We start from the raw sequence: 18776 nt of genomic DNA on the forward strand, positions 1-18776 counted from the left end.
ACCATATGTGCAGGCAGAAAGTGACTTTAGCAAGATACATTGTCTGGGAAAAGTGAAAGTACTTTTAAAAAACGCCCCAATCTACCGATACTCATCTTTTCAGTGATCCTCCACTGCTCTTTCCTCCATTGTAACTGGATCCTAGAGGGAGCAATAACTTCACCCCCTTCATCATGTGAGAGTAGTTGGGCAATGCATTACTCCACCAGACCTAAGCACTGTCTCAAGAAAGGTCAAATGCTTCCCCATACCCAGGATCACTGCATATTATGTGGTAGAGGAAGGAGAAGCAAGTGATGGCTGGAGAGATGAGTATCAATGGGTTAGAGGAAGGCCATTTGCACAAACAGTGTCACTTTGTCCTGAGTAGGGATGAGCTTGATGTTCGAGTTGAACGTAAGTTAGACTCGAACATCGGGTGCTCGCCCGTTCGCTGAACAGTGAATATTATGGGGCGTTCGCGGCAAATTCGAGCACTGCAGAACGCCCCATAATGCACTGCGAGATCGAGGTGCATTGATGTCTAATGATTAGCCAAAGCATGCACCTGACCTGCATGCTTTGACCAATAACAGCACGCTCTGCTGCGAGAGCCATAATTGGCCAAAAGCAGGGTGTCGAGTCATTTTTTTTTTTTTTTTTTATTTAAACCCGTTGGGTAAATAAAAATAAAAAAAGCCTTATCTATGGGATACCTAAGAGTGGCACCAGTCTCTTCTGTTGCTAGCACTGTATTTGCAAGATTCCAGTGTTATTAGTGTGGTATTAAAGAGCACATGTGCCCTATAAGTAGTAGACCATCATGTAGAATGTTTTTCTGTTGTTAGTGATCATCTTTGTACAAGGTTAAATAAAAGGCATTTTCCATCATATTCAGCCTCTCCCCATCCCCATTTTTACCTGTATTGGCTCAAAGAAAGATAAAACGATACACCCCAGTAAATTCTGCATGAGAAGAAAGATTTTCATTTTGCCTCAAAATGAGATCAAATCCCTAAATCAAATTATTATAATATGATGATGATAAGTATGGATACAATTAGTATAGCTAGTATGTATGTGATTACCTATAAGAAAATCTTGCAATCTGTTGTTTTTTTCTGTCCTCTTATTGGTGATTTCAATATGGCTTTATTTTTCCTTGGGGAGTTTTTTATGGATTTTAAGCATAAATGAATTGCCAGAGAACAAGGCACTACATACACATATCTCAGTGAGAGGGGCTTACTCCAGTCTTACCTTGATAAAAATCCTTGTTTGGCAAGCCATTCAAACCTGCATATACCTAGGTAAAATAAACCACAATAAATGGTGTTTATGTAGCATATAAATAAAGAAGAACTTGCCACTTTTTAATGCAAGTGCCAGGACCCCATCATTTTAAAACAATATTTATCTTCTCTCATGCTCAAATCAAATCAAACATGATTTGGTGCTGTTAATTTTGCTTTATTCACATGTTGCATTAACATTATTGGTCACTGATTACCCTAAATCAGATTATAATTTCCCCAGTTTAAGTATTTAAGAACCATACAGGCTTTGGATGTACTTTAATTTATGTGATCTAAAGGCTGGACTGAGAGGTGAGCCTGCCAAAAAAAGGATATTATATAGCCAAATAAAATGAGCTTTTACATAGCTTGAGCAATTTCACTTCCACAGTACACTGCATTTATTGTCCCATCAACACTCTGGCCACATAAAATAAATGTACCGTATTACATGGACGTGTTACAGGATGAAAAAAAATCACTCTTGTTATATGGATATTATTTAAAGAGCTATGCTGATGAAAAACAGGGGTGGATGTACTAAAGGCAAATAGACTGTCCATTCTGCAAGTGAAGTTGCTCCAGAGCTTAGTGAATGAGGGGAAGTTTCACTCTGCACAGAATTTCCAATCACATGCAAGAAAAAAAAAATTGGGCTGCAAATGATTGAATAATGGAAATCACCAGAATTTCCCCTTATTTACTAAGCTCTGGAGCAAATGCCCTTGCAGAGTGCACAGTCTATTTGCCTTTAGTAAATCAACAATTATATACAGTAAGATGAATTTAAACAGTGTCCTTATTCTATATTTGGTGCAAACCTGGTTAGTTATGTTTAACAAATTATCAAAATTATGTCAAAAAGAAAAGATGTACCCATTGCCCATTGTACCAACATTGCTCTACCCTCTCTTTTTTCACTCCCAGTCTACTACTACTTCCATAGATCTATCTGCAATATATTTTTTTTAGTCTACAATATTTTATTCAGGATAGAAGATGATTGCCAGTTACACAGTGATAATAATACAATGAGGGTGCCCAGCAGAAGCTAGGGCATCATGAGTTTCACCAAAAAAAGTGTCAAAAAAACACAAAAGACAGTTTTTGACAATTCCTTTATTAAAAAAAGTAAAAAAATGTTTAAAATGTCCAACGATCTATATCACGCCGCCCAATGGATCCCAACTATGCCCTCCTTTTTTGAACCCCTGTTTTTATTCATAAAAGCTGTACTATCACTTCTCTCAAATGAAAGTTCTTTACGAATGAACAAGGCAGACCTTTCATTCATCTGCCTGTTATCCATTCATAGAGTGTTTTTTTATTGTGGGAAGTGATAGTACAGCTTTGTATACTTTTTTTTGCTTGTTATATAGTTAGCAAAGTATTAATAAATTATGATTATGATTTTTGAGTCTGCTTTTCCTTCCATAAGATTGTCTCACTTCAATCAATTTGGGAAACAAACATAATTTTATTAAAAAATATATTTAGTGGGTGCTTCAGAGTAGATCCATGTATGAAAGATCTCCTTTATTGCTATGAAGAATATAAAAGGTAGAAATTTCTGTTACCTGCTGTGAATCTGGCTCCATGTAGTTCCAAAGCACCAATATTGCCAAAAGAGGAGTTGGGGGGGGGGGGGGGGAGAATGTTCACCAATACAATATAAATGCAGACAGATGTGGCAGCCTTTGTTCATTATAGAGGGAAAACGCGTTTTCCGGTTATCCTACGCCCTCTGGTGAAAGCCTGGCTCGATGGTTGATGCAGGGAGTCCATGCCGCAAATGATCCATCCAATTTTGTCTTTCCAATGCTGGTGTTGACCTCTCTATAATTGAGGGTCAACACAATCTGGTAAGCAAATCAGCTTTTTCAGACAGCGCGCGGTTAGATATTAGATCCATTCTCCCTCATCGGCATTGGTGTATGGTGTCTCCTTCTATCCACACCTCTTATGGACTTTATTATTTAGTTTCACAAAAACTTTTATGATTCTATTGGCGCTGCCCCCTTTTAAATGTTTTATGCCTAACTGGTGAGTAATCTTACTATTGGTGCTCGGTGCCTGTACAGTTCATTTTTCCAAGCACAGATATTTCTTTTGTTTTTTGAATTTGTTCATTATAGACCTAAATAGTTTGAAATATATTCTTTGTTCCATGCACTTTTTTGGTAGGAAGGGTCACTACCATATGGATTAATTGTGATTTCTTTTTATAGATGCTATACACTGCCAAACTAGGTAAGTTTTGTCTGCCTGGCGTGTATAGTGTGTCCTAGTTACTATTGATTATACACCATTTTTTCCCCTTTCTCCGTCCCTTCTTATTTATTTATTTATACAATATGTTGATAATCTTTTCTAGATTTTTATATCATCACATATATTACCCAAGGGGTGTCCCCTCATTTCAAGCAGCCACTCTGCTGATGTTTTCAACCGTTCTAACATCTTTACTATACAGTAAGTTTACCTACGATATAACCCTTGTTCCATCTTCAGGCTTTTTGGTATCATACATATACTTTGTATAGTTATTGTATTAATTTCAGGTCTGCCCCCCCCCTCCCTTTTTTTAAGGCTCCCTATTGATTATGTATCTCTGTGTTTAAAGGCATATCTCATCATCATTTAGTGACTGTTCATATTTGTACACATACTACTCTAATAATATTATGTTATATACACCCCCTATAGTTGTTGGTTTGCCTACGTCATTATTACTTGGTGTTCACTGCATGATCATTTTGGAGCTAGATAACTGGAGTGTCAGTATACAGTATGTTCTATTAGAATTTATGTCTATGTTTAAAGATTGATGCTATTTTTATGTTTTTTCACACATAATAGTTTGCTTAAAGCTCCTGAAGAAGCACTCGCTGTGTAACATGTAAAGCAAGAGCAAGTTTTGACATCAATCTGCATCATAACCAGCACTCCGGAATTCACTATACTATAGATATCCTTCTTTATTCTGTGTAGTGCAGTAGGTCGATGCTAGAAATGTTTATATTTTGTATAAGCCATTAGTGTGAATTTTAAACTTTATTGTTATTATTGTTGTTTTTTCCTTTTTATTAAAGAAATTCTATTTTATTGAGTATTGCTATGCCTATAAAGTCCAAAGCTCAGTTTTTCTTGCATATTCTTATCGGGACGCTGCACTTTTAACATCTCCAGTATCCACAGTACCACTCTGTGGTGATACATGGTAAAATTTTTGTCATCTTAGACGTATAGTATATTAGAACATCAGAAATCAGGGCCCATGGTTAAGAAATCACCTAGTAGACTATGTCATTCCCGTTTTCCAGTTTGTTATTAAGCCTTTAGAATTTCAATACTGGGTTGATGTACAAATAGGAGTAGGGAATGTTCACTTAACAAAGTGATGGCTCAGTTATCTTTTTACTTACAGTAGTTGTGTTCAAGTCAATCATCCAGTCATGTAGAAGGCAAAACCATTTTTTGGGAAAAATCCAATGTGTTTGATACAATTTCCAAAGTCTACATAGCTTTTTTTTTATTCACTAAGCTATGTATATTCTTTAATTCATTAGTTACACTGCATGCAATAGGAGAATAGATAGATACATTGCTGATTCACCCAAATAACAATAGACCAGTGAACATGTCCAAATATCTTAAAGCAGATTTTTAAAAAATACATGTCGTCACCCTAAGTAGAGATTTGAGAAAAATACAATTGCTTTGGACTGTCAAAAACGTTGAACTCTAGATAAACATCTACAGTAACTACATGTAGAATGCATATATGATTGCTGTTTTACCTTGAGGAACAGAAGAGGGTACTAATATAGTATCCAAAAAGTCGGACTTTGTAGGCATGGAAACAATGGAGAAGTAACAATAATAAAATGTAATATTTATTGAAAAAACTTCATATTATAACATTATAACACAGCATTCAAAAAGAGGATAAAACCATAAACAAATAGCATAATTTGTACACTGAGCCCTTGTGCGTCTACGTCTACGCGTTTTGCTGTGAGGCTTCTTCGGGACACGACCAAGGTTCAAAGGTGTAAAAACAAAGGAAAAAGGGAGCAAATCTCACTGTCCTCGAATGGATAAGGCTTCATGTACAAATTCGTAGTAACCAGAAGGTTTCCCAGGGCATGGAATACTTATAGCAAATATTATATGAGTTTTTAACAAATAGATGTGCCCCTTAGTGTACAGCACCCAGCTGTCTCCCAGGGGCACATCTATTTGTTATAACTATCAAACAGTCTATGCTAGTCTGGGCTTTGTTGCATGCCATTGGCTTTATTGAGCACTTATTCAAACCTTCCCTTGCTGGATCCTGGATTGTCCAATATGCCTGTTCGGGTGATTACTTGTACCCTTGGACATAAGATGCACACTTGCCCCTGTCTTAGCAATACTTAAAAAACTCATATAATATTTGCTATAAGTATTCCATGCTCTGGGAAACCTTCCGGTTACTACAAATTTGTACATGAAACCTTATCCATTTGAACACAGTGAGATTTGCTCCCTTTTTCCTTTGTTGTTACACCTTTGAACCTTGGTCGTGTCCCGAAGAAGCCTCACTGCAAAACGCGTAGACGCAGACGCACAAGGGCTCAGTGTACAAATTATGCTATTTGTTTATGGTTTTATCCTCTTTTTAAATACTGTGTTATAATGTTATAATATGAAGTTTTTTCAATAAATATTACATTTTATTATTGTTACTTCTCCATTGTTTCCACGCCTACAAAGTCCGACTTTTTGGATACTATATTAGTACCCTCTTCTGTTCCCCTTAATTTATGGATTCGGCAAAATGAGTGCTTCCCCTCTCTATTTGCTGTATTACCTTCAAGCCATCTAGTGCTGCCAGCATAGCACAGCTCATTCCGCAGACCAGAATTTTCTCAACTGCATTTCAGTAATACATTTATGTCTTGTCCCTGCCCCCAGCCTGTGACTGTACAATAAATGTGAAAAAGGAGCCTTTTTTCTGAATGACCCTTGTTAGCATGTGAGCACTGCAGCACAACATATTGGTTCCTTATTCTGCCCTGTTCTCTCTCTCGGCCTGAGCTCTGCTGTGTTGGAAACAACAAAAGGCTGACACTAAGTCAAATTCAGGTACAGTAAAACCTTGGTTTGAGAGTAACTTGGTTTGAGAGTGTTTTGCAAGACATCTTATTTTTTTTATACATTTTGACTTGATAAACAAGCGATGTCTTGATATACAAGTAGAGTCACGTCACAACTGAGTATAAAAGAGAATCAAGGTGCCTCTAAGTGTAGCAAAATCGTTACAGTTAATGAAGGTACAACATTTAGTGACTTACATGGTTGATGATTAAAACAGGCACATCTAAGTATGCAGTCATCCAGGGTAAAGCTGTCCACATAGACCGTCCTCCGCACCGTCATCAATGTCATCCCTTCAACGCTGCGCTAGCGCTCCAAGCCTTGCTTTCAGATCGCTCTACTGCAGGGTAGTCTTCCCGGTAACGATTGCAGACTGACATTGGTGAGAGTCAGAGCTGTGAAGGATCCCGCAGTGTGCCTCCTCTCTTCTCTTTTATACTTTGTTGCTCCTGCTGCATTTTGCTTCTAATCCCCTTGTGGACGCTGCCATTTGTGGATAGACAATTTATGGTTAGACAACCTGGTTACATTGCTATAATCTTTTTATATGGACTATAAACTGAAGGACTTATTAAAAAAATTGTTGTGGAAGGAATCATCTGAATTTCCATTATGTCTTATGGGGAAGAGCGCTTTTATATGTGAATTATTCTCGCAATCTAAGGTTTTACTGTACTTAGATTAGTTGCATTGAAAAATACACTTAATGATTTATTCAATAAACACATATCTGTATGGATTGGTGTTTTATTTTATAAGCACAAAGTGAATTACCCCTTCAATATAAATAGAAAAGGTACCGAATGGGTTAAGTAATTAAAAAGTTTGGATGTCTTTAGCACTATGGCACATTTTGAAGCGTATGATGACGCCATTGTACTGCAATCATTTAACAACCTTGCTCTGCTAGCATTGCTCATGCTGCTTTGTGAAATGTGATCTACTATAACTGCTGTGGAAAGAGAGGCAAGATGTTGATATTCTTCTTAACCCCACTCACCCCCATACTCTTCCCCAGACTCCCCCTGTGGAGAAAGGCTGAGTAAAAAAAGGTTGTGTCTGGTACTCTGCCAAATGATATAAACATTTGCACACAACGGGTCCACACAGTATCATAAAAGAACAGGGATATTTAAAATCTTTGAACCTCAGTAAAATGAAAAGTGATTTATTTACCATTATCACTCAGCTCCATCCACCTGTTACGTTATGTGTTGAGACAAAGAAGTGTATAGTTTATGGCATGAGCTGAGGCATGCATGTGAACTGTCTGAACAGCTAATTCTCAATTAAATAATAAAAATGAAAAAAATTATTTTTACACTTGATATAGAGAACTAGTATTAAGGTGACCTAAATGAGGTTGAGTAAGGAATTGAAGATGAAGATTAAGATAAGAAGATAGTGAATACAATAAGTATGTGTTCGCTTCAATCATCCAACCAAATGGCAAACATCTTGCACGTTGGATATTCAAAGTGAACATAGCTTAATTTTATATTTTAAAGTTTATATAAAGCCAAAACCCTGTTTAACCTCCCTGGCGGTATGATTATTTCAGATTTTTGCATCTCAAAGTGGTACAATTATTTTGCATAGAAATTTGGCGTTTTATATTGTAGGTCTGTAATTCTTAGCAATAACACACTTAGATCTGTCCACCAAGAGTCTAGTAGATATCCTGGGTATGATGAAGTTTGAAACACAAAATCTTAAATTATAATATAATAAATAAATATAAATAATTAAAAAAAATAATAATATAATAATAATAAAATAAATTTCCCCACTATTCACTATCGCTCAATTCTGCTGGTGTTCTAATTTACTATCACTGTTTTCTAGCTGGTCTAAAGCCACTTTTGACGTAGTTGCTATGGACAATCTCAAGTTTCCAGGCAGAAAGAACAGTATATGTAATATAAAACTGCATGCAGGGCATGGGCCAAAGCACTGGGGACGAAAGGGAAGTGAAATGATTTCATACAGTACTGTAATCTGTAAGGTTACAGTACTGTATGTGTTATGATTTTTACATTTTTTGAATTTGCCACCAAGCTCCGCCCCCGTGCATTGCGGCACTCGCAGGGAACGGAGCCCGGCACAGAGAGGTTTTGGGCGGAGGACAGAGCCCACAGACAGAGCGGGGGGACATTGCAGGATCCTGGGGACAAGGTATGTATACCACACAAGGATCCTGAGATGTAATCCCGAGTGTGGCTCGGGGTTACTGCTAATGGTGCTGAAATTTAACCCCGAGCCACACTCGGGAATACCATCAGGGAGGCTACTGTTTTGAATAAAGTAGAAAAGAGTAGAGCCCTTGTCAGGTTTTTAATGCTGTCTGTGTCCCCACTGGGGAGCTTCAAACTACTGGTGGCTATTGTCCCTGGGCCCGCTAGAGAGGGAAAATCCAAAATTTGAGTTGTCACTAGAACAGGAATAGAGAGGAAATCTTCCTTTGGAGAAATGATATGGTGACAACATCCAGCACCTCTATTTTTTGAGTGGCAGTCCACCCCAGTTTCAACTGCTCTTCTGCCAGCGATTGGAATATACTAAATAGGAGACCTTAGCCCCACTATGACCTGAACACTGAAGATAATAATTGAGAAGCAGCCCTGCATGTTTTGCTTAGTACAATGAAATGGCCCCATTGTTCAAGAGGTGCTGTTTATGGGTTACAGCCACCTAGCATGTGCCCTTTTCTAGCCCATATGAATGGGGCCATAGGAGTTTCATTACTAAAGGAGAAGATTGTGTTCACTTAGCAAAGAGAATGTTATTTGCAAAAAGTATGTGTTTTCTTAGCAAATTAACCCCATTGTTTGTTGCATAGCTTTCTTTAAATGTGTTGCTGATGAAAAAATCCTTTGTGCATACAGTGTATACTTAGTGCAATATTCAATGTTTTCCTTTTTGTGGATTAAGATATTATTATTATTGTTATTATGCAGGATTTATATAGTGCTAACAGTTTGTGCAGCACTTTGAAACATGAGGGCAGACAGTACAGTTACAATACAATTCAGTTCAATACAGGAGGAATCAGAGGACCCTGCTATGCAACTAAATCCACCAAAACAGGAAGATGCTAAAAATTACAATTACTTTTATATAGCTTCCCACAAAAAGCACTTTCACATGCAGCAGTTTAACATCCAATACATTTGCAGGCAATTTGTAGGAGTGTAAATTAGTATTATAATATAGGACTTATTTAGTGTGAATGTATAGGCTTATATCTGACAGGATTGCGAAGCCCACATTTGGAGGTATTTGAAAGCCAACCTTTTGGTTGTCATTTCTAAGCTACCCTATACAACTGAGACTTGAATTGAGACCTTTTCAGGTTTTATCTCTCTGGACGATCGGCTTCTTTGCTGCGCAATGAAATGTTTGGTTTTATATTAAAAGGATGGTAATTGAACATGTATTGTATATAAGTCGTACTTTATCCCTCATAAGGCTAGCTGAAATTAAAATATTTGAAATGCGTTCAATTTCCTAGTGTATGGAATGAGCTGTTAATTAGACCATAGATAGATGTTTTTTTTTTCTTTTTAATTGGCCAGCTAGCTGATCAAAAAAAAAAACTGATTCCCCCATCCACACATTTGAGGTGGAATGAACAAGTGATTAGATGTTGACAAGATGGTGAGATGTAGGTTTTTGTGGGTGAATTAAACAATGGTAAGGTAAAACATTAATTCAAAATAATTCCCTGGCATACTTTTTTCAAAAATAATTAAAAAATAATAAAACTACTAATATGTTAAAAGCAGTTGAAGACTATCAAATACATTTGAAAATAAAATGTAAAAATTAAATTATGCAAATAAATACAAAAAATGCTTCTATTTTATCAATATTGAACAAAAAATGTATTGTCTTAAAAAATTGTATATTATAATAGTGTAAAAATATTGTTAAATGCAAAGATATATATCTTATTAATATTATTGAGAAGGCTTTTGTTACTGTGATTCGTGTATAGCCAGAGAGGTCTTTTCCAACACTGTCTGGTGACAAAGGCCATAAATGAGTTAAAGGAACATTGCACCTGTCCAGGAGCCCTACATAGAAAGGCAGGGCATACCTATTCACATTAGATTCACAGGTTCACTGGCTGCATTGTTTATAGTAAGCTGACTATAGACATATATTCATGTACATGTGTACAAGCAGAGGGTGGTATCAAGAATATAAGCGAGTGATCCATTTATAATATTTTTAGATTGTCTCAGATTAATTAGCCTAAAAATATGTATAACAATATAAATATAATCTCTTACTAAGTATTTTTATAGTGTGATACTAAACACACACCGTTTAATTTACACTGGAATGCAGCTGTGCATGGTAGCCAATCAGCTTCTAACTTCATCTTGTTCAATTAAGCTTTGAAAAAAAAAAAGCTGGAAGCTGATTGGTTTCTATGCACAGCTGCACCGGGTTTTATACTCTCCAGTTTTAGTAAATCATCCTCACTGTCATTGTATTTCTGTATGTGGATGATAGCACTGTAATTATTTTGATTAAAAAAAAAATATATATATATAAGTATCTTTTTCCTAATCAATGTACAACTGTCACATGACCCAGATCTCTCCCAGCCTATCTACGGGGAAACATAAGCAGGAGGACCTTCTAGTCCTCTGCTGCTATTCACATATTTCAAATGAAAAAAAAACCTTTAGAATACAATGTAAAAATAAATAATCAATAAACTGTTTTAAATTGTCATACAAATATATATTTGAAATCAAATCTTTATTATTTTTTGGCAATAATATGGTGTGGGTGGATTTCTGCCAGTCACAGGCTGTGTCATGCCCCATCCAGCCTGTGTTTTAGAATAACAGAGAGGTGAAGCCTCCATCAATCAATATGTAATATCACACCCCCATTGTCTTTAGCTGGTTAGTGGGCATGGAGGAGGAGTGAGGGAGTGGGCTGTCTTTTACCATTATGTATACACATATGCATGTGAGACTCTATAAGTCACCTATGGGCTGCTCCAATGTGAAAGGGAGGAAATGCTCAGCATAGAAACTCAATGAAAACTGAGCATGTGCAGAGCTGCCAACACTGCTCTGCAAAATCCCCAGCTAGATTTGGGACTTGGGCAAAAGAGAGAGATATAGAACAGCAAGACCAAGCCTTTTTTTTTTGCAGAATACAGAAAATAAATCTCATAGTGCCCGAGTGAGTTTGAATAGCATGCAATAGAACATTTATAGATAGTTTTTTATGATGTGGGTTTAGTGTCACTTTAAGGAAAAAAGCACAATCTACAGCTGTACAGTTACACAAATACCATAGTAACAGAATTCTAAAGTACAATAAAAAAAGTGATATTATAAGTACAGTTATTCAGATACTTAAGGATTTTTTTTTAAAGTTGCCATTTATTTTCTTTTTAAATTATTGCAATGACACATCTCAAAGCCCAAATAATTTTGAATAATTTGAAAAAAAAATAATCGCAGTATGATAAATTATAAAAAATTATTTTATTCAGTTTGTAAATCTCTGCTGACCTACTCCTGTGAAGGAAGTTGAATACACTCTTAATTCATTCTGTGTTATTGTTGGGTGCTTTCCCCACACTTCCCATCCTGAAGTCACCAGCTCTGGAAATGAATGGGAATATAGACAGCAAAAAAAATAAGAAAGGCCTGACTGGAGTTACACTTTCATTTATTTTTGTAAGTTTCCATTTATAATTCCATTGTTATGATACCTAGGTATTCACAATGATGATTAAAAAAAAGTATATTTAGGTCGATAGCAACCCTGGCAAAGTCCCAAAAGCATCTGAGAATCAATGTTGTGTTTGTGACACAAGTCAAATATAAGTAAGTGATTAGTAAAGGTGCACATTTTATGCTGCTCCAGCAAACGTTCTACTATTATTCAATTTTTTATTGCCCTTTGGGGTAAGCATAGACATCAGATTAAGATTAGATGTAATAGTCTAGACGACCATCACTCTAGTTTTTGTTTGTTTTGTTGGTCATTCATGAATCAGATCCTGCCCCAAAATATACTCAACATGCCATTGGGGTTGATTTACTAAAGGAGTAAAAATTGTTTATTTTGCATAGTGAATGTTCACTTAGCTTAGTAAATGAGATGAATCTGTGTTCACTTCTATCAACCAATCACGTGCTCACAAAAATCCTACTTTTTATTTTCCTTGCAAATGTCTGCCTTGTTTTATTTACATCCATTATGTAAAGTGAACAGCTATGTTTTTCTGCAAATCAACCACAGTATGTTCCAGAGACATCAACATATGAAACAACACATATATCGCATTCATTCTTTTGTATCTTCTGATTTGCAAGGAAGGAAGTAATGGACAGGAAATTATGTTTTAATCTTTTCCAGACTGATTAGGATATTTTTAACGTTTTTTTTTTTTTTTGGAAAGTAATATTTAATGCGTGATTGTTATGAGCACCTGTATGAACATATTCTCCTATGAGACTTCACCTTTTCTTTAAAAATCATTTTTTTCTTAGGAAAGGAAATTTTCACATTCTGCTTACCTAAGCATTAGCACATGTGTGTATTCCGCAAAGATGTTCACACTGGCCAACAGTCACATGACTCTAATGAAAGACGCTCAAGTTGAAAAATCTAACTAGGCCAATCAACTTTTCTGCTAATATATGTCAGTCACAGCATCTGAAACCATCCTGAAAGAACCATTGCTTGACAGTCAAGGTAATGGAATTGATTTTGTGAAGGAACAGAGCCTGTTTATTGTGCAAAGTGAATGTTCATGGAGCTTAGGAAATAAAGTGTAGCTGTGTTCACATCGGAAATGTAGCTTATTTGCCATCACCCATTCTGCAAATTGGACATTTGGAAATTTCACATTTTCACGGCTCTTACTGTGGAGAAGCCTTTCGGTATGTGGAGGTTTATAATCCTTTCCTCCAGATGCAAAGCGTGCCCCTTTGTCTTTTGTAGTGATCCTAACATAATTAACCTTGCACTATGGACAATTTGTGTCATTATACATGGTGATTAAAGCCCCCTATTCTCCACAAAAGAGAATAAATTTAGTTCAGCCAAGCTTTCTTTATAGATGAGAGCCTTCATGGCTCATATTGGTTCATTTGTAATTCCCTGCACCCCCCTCTCTCCCCCCCCCCCGTTTCCCCACATCCTTTTTGTATGCTGGTGCCCATTCTAGATGAGGTATTTTGCTCACTTTAGAAACTGCAGCTTGATATTGCACGCTATTATTCTATGATCTACCAAACTTCCTAGATCCTTCTGGATTATTGACTCCCCCAGTTGTATTCCCCCTAGAATGTATGATACATGCATGTGTTTAACCACCAAATGCACAACTTTACATTAATCAAAATAAACCTCATTTGCAACCTAGTTGTGCAATTAAACAGTGCATTTAGGTCTGCTTGTGTAAGTCGAGACATCCTATAAAGACTTTATTCCACGATATATATATCTTGGTGTCATCTGAAAACACAGAAATGGTACTCCCCTCCCCCTCTTTTTTTTTCTCTCTTCTTCTTCTCCCCCCCCTTATGAAACGGACCCTGTCACATGCATCCGGTTTACTTTACGTTTCAAGCCCAGACCTTGATTCCTTCAGACAGGGTACACTTATTTCTGGTCGGTCATTTTTGTTGTTGTCCCTATATCAGTAACAGCTTTGTTACATGTTAGACTCCCTCTCCTTCTGCCAGTTATCTTAGTATTCTTTCCTTCATGGGTATATGATGTGCAATTTTCTGCCAGGATTTGTATAAGTGGACTGTGTATATCCTCTATTTTGTGTTGGATATCTTCTCATGTCATCTTTTTTTTTCTCAATAAAACATTTATGGAGCAAAAAAAAGGAAATGGTACTTTTAATTCCAAACTCTATATCTTTTATTATTAGGCAAAAAAGTAAGATCGAATTTCAATACATGGGTGGCCACCCCTGTTTAACGGAAGTCAATAGTTGGAACTGTTGTATCTGAATGTTGGAAAACGTTTATCGATCAACAGCTGCAGCTGATTGGAAAGTCCTGTTGTCAGAATACAATTTCTCAGGGGGTGATTTTTTCATCCACCTCTCAGCCCACAGGGTGTATAATAACCCATCTATGGCCAGCTTAGGGTCCCAACACTGAACCTTGGGGTACACCACTGATAACCTTAGACGATTCAGAGTATGAAGCATTAATCACTAAGCTCTAATTATGGTCTTTAAACAATTTTTCTGTGCATTTACAGAATTAATATTCTGAGCTTATAGACCTTAATTTACACTTTAGCCTTCTGTGGGGAACTGTGTTAAACACTTTTGCAAACCCCAAGTATACTATAGCCATAGCCACTTGTTTTTCTATGTTTTTGCTTATTTCCCTATAAAGAGAAAGCAGATTTGTTTGGCAACTTTCATGAATCCTTGCTAACCATAACTTATGGTATTGTTTTCTATCAAAAAAGTGAATGTTCACTTTGATAGGTAAAAAGCTTATACTCCATTAGTAAATTAACCCCTATGCAGTTTTTTCATTTTGGCCGACTTTTGTTTTAATGTCTGTTGCCACTTTATCCCAAATGTGTGGCAAATATATTGAACTTTAATCACCTATTTCTGACATAAATTTGCTGTTCAAGGTAACTTTTTTTTACTAATGCATTTAACGTGTTTCCATTATTTTCAATGCTTTTCAGCCTTTTTTGCCATTGCAATCATTATTGCAAATGCTCTGTATATATTATATCTCATGAGCCAATTTCATTTAAAGTGTATGTATAGTTAACACTTTTTGTGTGCTCTAAATAGAGTGGGGAAGGATTTTATTGCTATCTGTGAGAGAAAATGATGGGTTATCTGAAATTTTACAATTGTCACCACAAGAGGTGAGGCTTTGTTCCAATAAGAACACTTGTTTTATTGACAACCGTCTACAAGGAGAATTTCCCTCAAGGGACACACATAACAAAAAATAACCTGAGAGGGATTTTAATACATCCCCACTCTATCCAAAACTAGAAAAGAAGGTTATGGCTATAGGTATTTAAAGGTGAAGGTTGAAAAACTAGGCATTTTGGAGAAAGTTTTAATAAAAGGAAAAAGCAGGACAGTAATGGTGGTCAACAGGGATGCATATTATTTTATGATTATTATTATTATTTGTAATAATTATTTGGGATAATGGAGATTAATGTTGAATGTAGGCCATTATTTAGAAGGGAGCTGCTTTTTGATCTCTATTTGAAAATAAGCACTCCAAATACATACTGACACGCTGCATTAAAAACATTTTAGTTTGTGATCATTTTGCTGTTGGATAATGCCGAGGATTTTCTGCAACATCATAAATGCAGTGGAAAAGGTGCATGGAATAGTGTCAGATTCCAGAGAACTTTTGAACTTGTGAAACTGATATACCCAAGCTCCACTAGTAATGATAAATATGCCTCTGTGCGTTTGAAATGAGCAGGAAAATTTCCCTTATTTAATCACATCCAACCAATGTCTTCAAAATCCTGAATATGCATAACAATAATAGCTCTAATAGTAATTGCACAATTTTATGTTATTGTTATTATTAATATTATTATTATTTTTGCTTTTACAAGCCTTACAGAGTTTTTTTGCTAATAAATAGTGATTGCTCACCAAATATGAACATCTGCTAAACAATGAAAATGAGAAATACCAATTTACTAAACTTTTCTCTTAACTTGTTTTGCTATCTAAACTGAACAAACGTTAGATGTTTTGGCAGACCTTTAATTTATCAGCCCTCGATTTGGGCACAAAAATTAACAAATTGCATTTTGTTTTCTCACTGTGTTTAGAGACCATGTTAATCAGAGCAAAGATGTATGGACATGTTTTATAGGCTATTTATAAAGGTCAAATTGTTATGAGATCCATGTGAGCTTTTGTTCTTTTAAAGTTTTTTTTAATTCCATCAACAACTCTAATTGTTTGGTTTTGTTCAACAAAGAATTTGACAGTTTTGTCCTTTTCCAGTTTGCTTTTTTCTAACCATTGTCCAAATGTTTTTAACCATTTTTAGTGTATTTTATTGAAATATACTACATTTAGAAAGAGGTGTAAATGGACTTTAAAAACAAAATGTTTCCATGGTTGGTCTAAATGTAAATGTAGTTACTTGTAATACAGCCTTTTCTCCTTCTCTAAGTTTGTTCCATTTCATGTTTCCCTTTTTACCAAAAATTAAGCCTTTTTTCTGCAAATACGGCACTTACATACAAAAATGTTAGGACGCCAGTTCACTGTTTTTTTTTTTTCAATACTCCACTGAGCTTTTTATATGTGGAGGAAAAGTTCTGTACACCACTTCTCTATCAATAGACCTCACTGTGAAAGAAACAAAAAGTTGTAAAGTACCTAAATCATGCTCTATTTTTTAAGTATCTTATGTAGTACTATTGATGAAAAGCTGTTAGTTTTTATTTAGTGGTGTCAATAAAAAAATACTTCTGAAGCAGTTACTTTTTATGAACAAATATCTTTCTGATGCAAATGTATAATATTCTTGCTTTGTTTATAAAGCATTATTTATAGCTACCTGTGCTGGGTGAGATATGTAGACTTTATCTGATAACTTCTCTTTCTCAAAATGCTAGCTACCTGGCTGTCAGTCTTACCCCGTTGCATCTGTGCTTTTTTGACACCGACAAAACAAGCAGGTGGATCAAGAGTTCTGACCTCAATTTGTCTTTACTTACTGCATTTTTGTTTTTGGCCTGCACAGAGACAGCAGGAAGCTAACATTGCCAGATGGAAAGGAGGTGCACAATGGCAGCCTACCTCATTCTCTCAGTGCACTAATTTACAGTTTGAGCCCTTTTATTGTGAAAAACTAATATGCAATCCAATATATTTTCTAAATACATTTCACTGAAATTATTTGTTATGGAATTACATTTTCAGTTCTGTCAGTGTTCTTTTTAAAATCTAGCTATGTGCAGAAAAACTATAAAAGGGGCTTCATTAGCACAAAACTAGGAACATAAACCTAACATCCACTGGTTTTGGTAAAAAAAATGTAGTTGTTGATTCAGTTGTTGATTATCCTCAAAAAGTTTTATTACATTTAAATTTAATTAACTTATTCATTTTTAACTTTTAACTTATTCATTATTATTATTATTATTATTAATAAATGTTTAACCCAATAACTTATTCATTACGTTTAAGTAATGAATTAACTATTAATTAACTAGGAACATAAACCTAACTTACACTGGTTTTGGTGGAAAAAACTTTAGTTGTTGTTCAGTTGTTGATTATCCTCAAAAAGTTTTACCAATATATTTTAAGGCATATTATGTATCTATTTAGGTACAAATATTACATTGTCAGATACCCAATTCTTTGTACAATTTAAACATCTGGAAATCTAAAATATAATACCAATGTCACAGTAGGAGCCTATGGGAATCCTTATTTGCAGTGTACAAATAGAGAGAAGTGGAGGTACTGCTTTCTGTAAAAGCATCAGAAATTTAAATAGTAGGGGTTTATCCTGCTGATGTTCCATTGCTAATTAGTCAGCAATGGCAGAGTAAAGTGGATTTAGTTGTTTCCGTCCTTTTAGCAACACTATTGCCTCATGTGCCTTGCTTTAAAGCCTAGTACACACTACTAGTTTTTGTTTGTTCAATCTGATGTTAGTACAGCGATCCTCAGCTACTGTGTCCTGACAGGGGGACCCCCCACCCCCCACTAGAACACTCCGGTCAGCATTCTTAGCCATTGGCTGAAAGTGCTGATCAGGAGCCAGTCGGCTGCTGGTTTTCCAGCATGTTCGTCCGACAGAAGCTGGCCGAATATCCGGCTTCTGTTGGACCAGCTGCCATACACATGTGACGAATGTCAGCTGTTTTTTATTGAACCGGCCAATGTCGCCTGACATTTGGCCCGTGTGTACTAGGCTTTAGAGGTAATTTGCTTGTAATCACTTACTACAATAAACTGATTAACTAAAGAAGAAGCGACCATTTACCTAAGCTGATCATAAATGGCTCAAATTTCAGCCTCATCCTACTAAATTAGCCAAAATCTGATCTATGGTTGTCTCTGCCAGCATCATCTGGTGCACCAAAATTTTATTTCAAAATTGACTGAGCTGAGTGCAGAGTTATTGGCTGAACAATGACTGCATCCTATCAAATGTAGTCAAGATTTGGGTGTTTAGACAACCAGTGGTGCTGCGGCTGTTTGAATACAATAGCCACCACTGGAGATTCCTCCTTTCACACTGTTTAGCTTGGGTGGAGGAATCTATTTATTATCTCTCTTTCAGTCTGGCCTTCTCTCATTCTTAGCATGGCTAGCAT

The 18776-nt window shown here is 36.0% G+C and overlaps 1 long non-coding RNA gene across 2 annotated transcripts in view; it reads right to left on the reverse strand.

Moving 5' to 3' along the window:
- LOC141113377 (uncharacterized) overlaps positions 1–18776 on the reverse strand; it is a 64491-nt gene that overhangs the window by 24398 nt on the left and 21317 nt on the right. The window contains exon 2 of one of the 2 annotated variants that reach the window (XR_012236768.1): positions 6614–6899. The exons of the other annotated variant lie outside the window; for it this stretch is intronic. This is a non-coding gene — a long non-coding RNA (uncharacterized lncRNA). The remainder of the gene's footprint in view (positions 1–6613; positions 6900–18776) is intronic. 2 annotated transcript variants of the gene reach the window in all.

Source organism: Aquarana catesbeiana, linkage group LG01, assembly GCF_042186555.1.
Source record: "Aquarana catesbeiana isolate 2022-GZ linkage group LG01, ASM4218655v1, whole genome shotgun sequence".
Classification (NCBI taxonomy): Eukaryota; Metazoa; Chordata; class Amphibia; order Anura; family Ranidae; genus Aquarana; species Aquarana catesbeiana.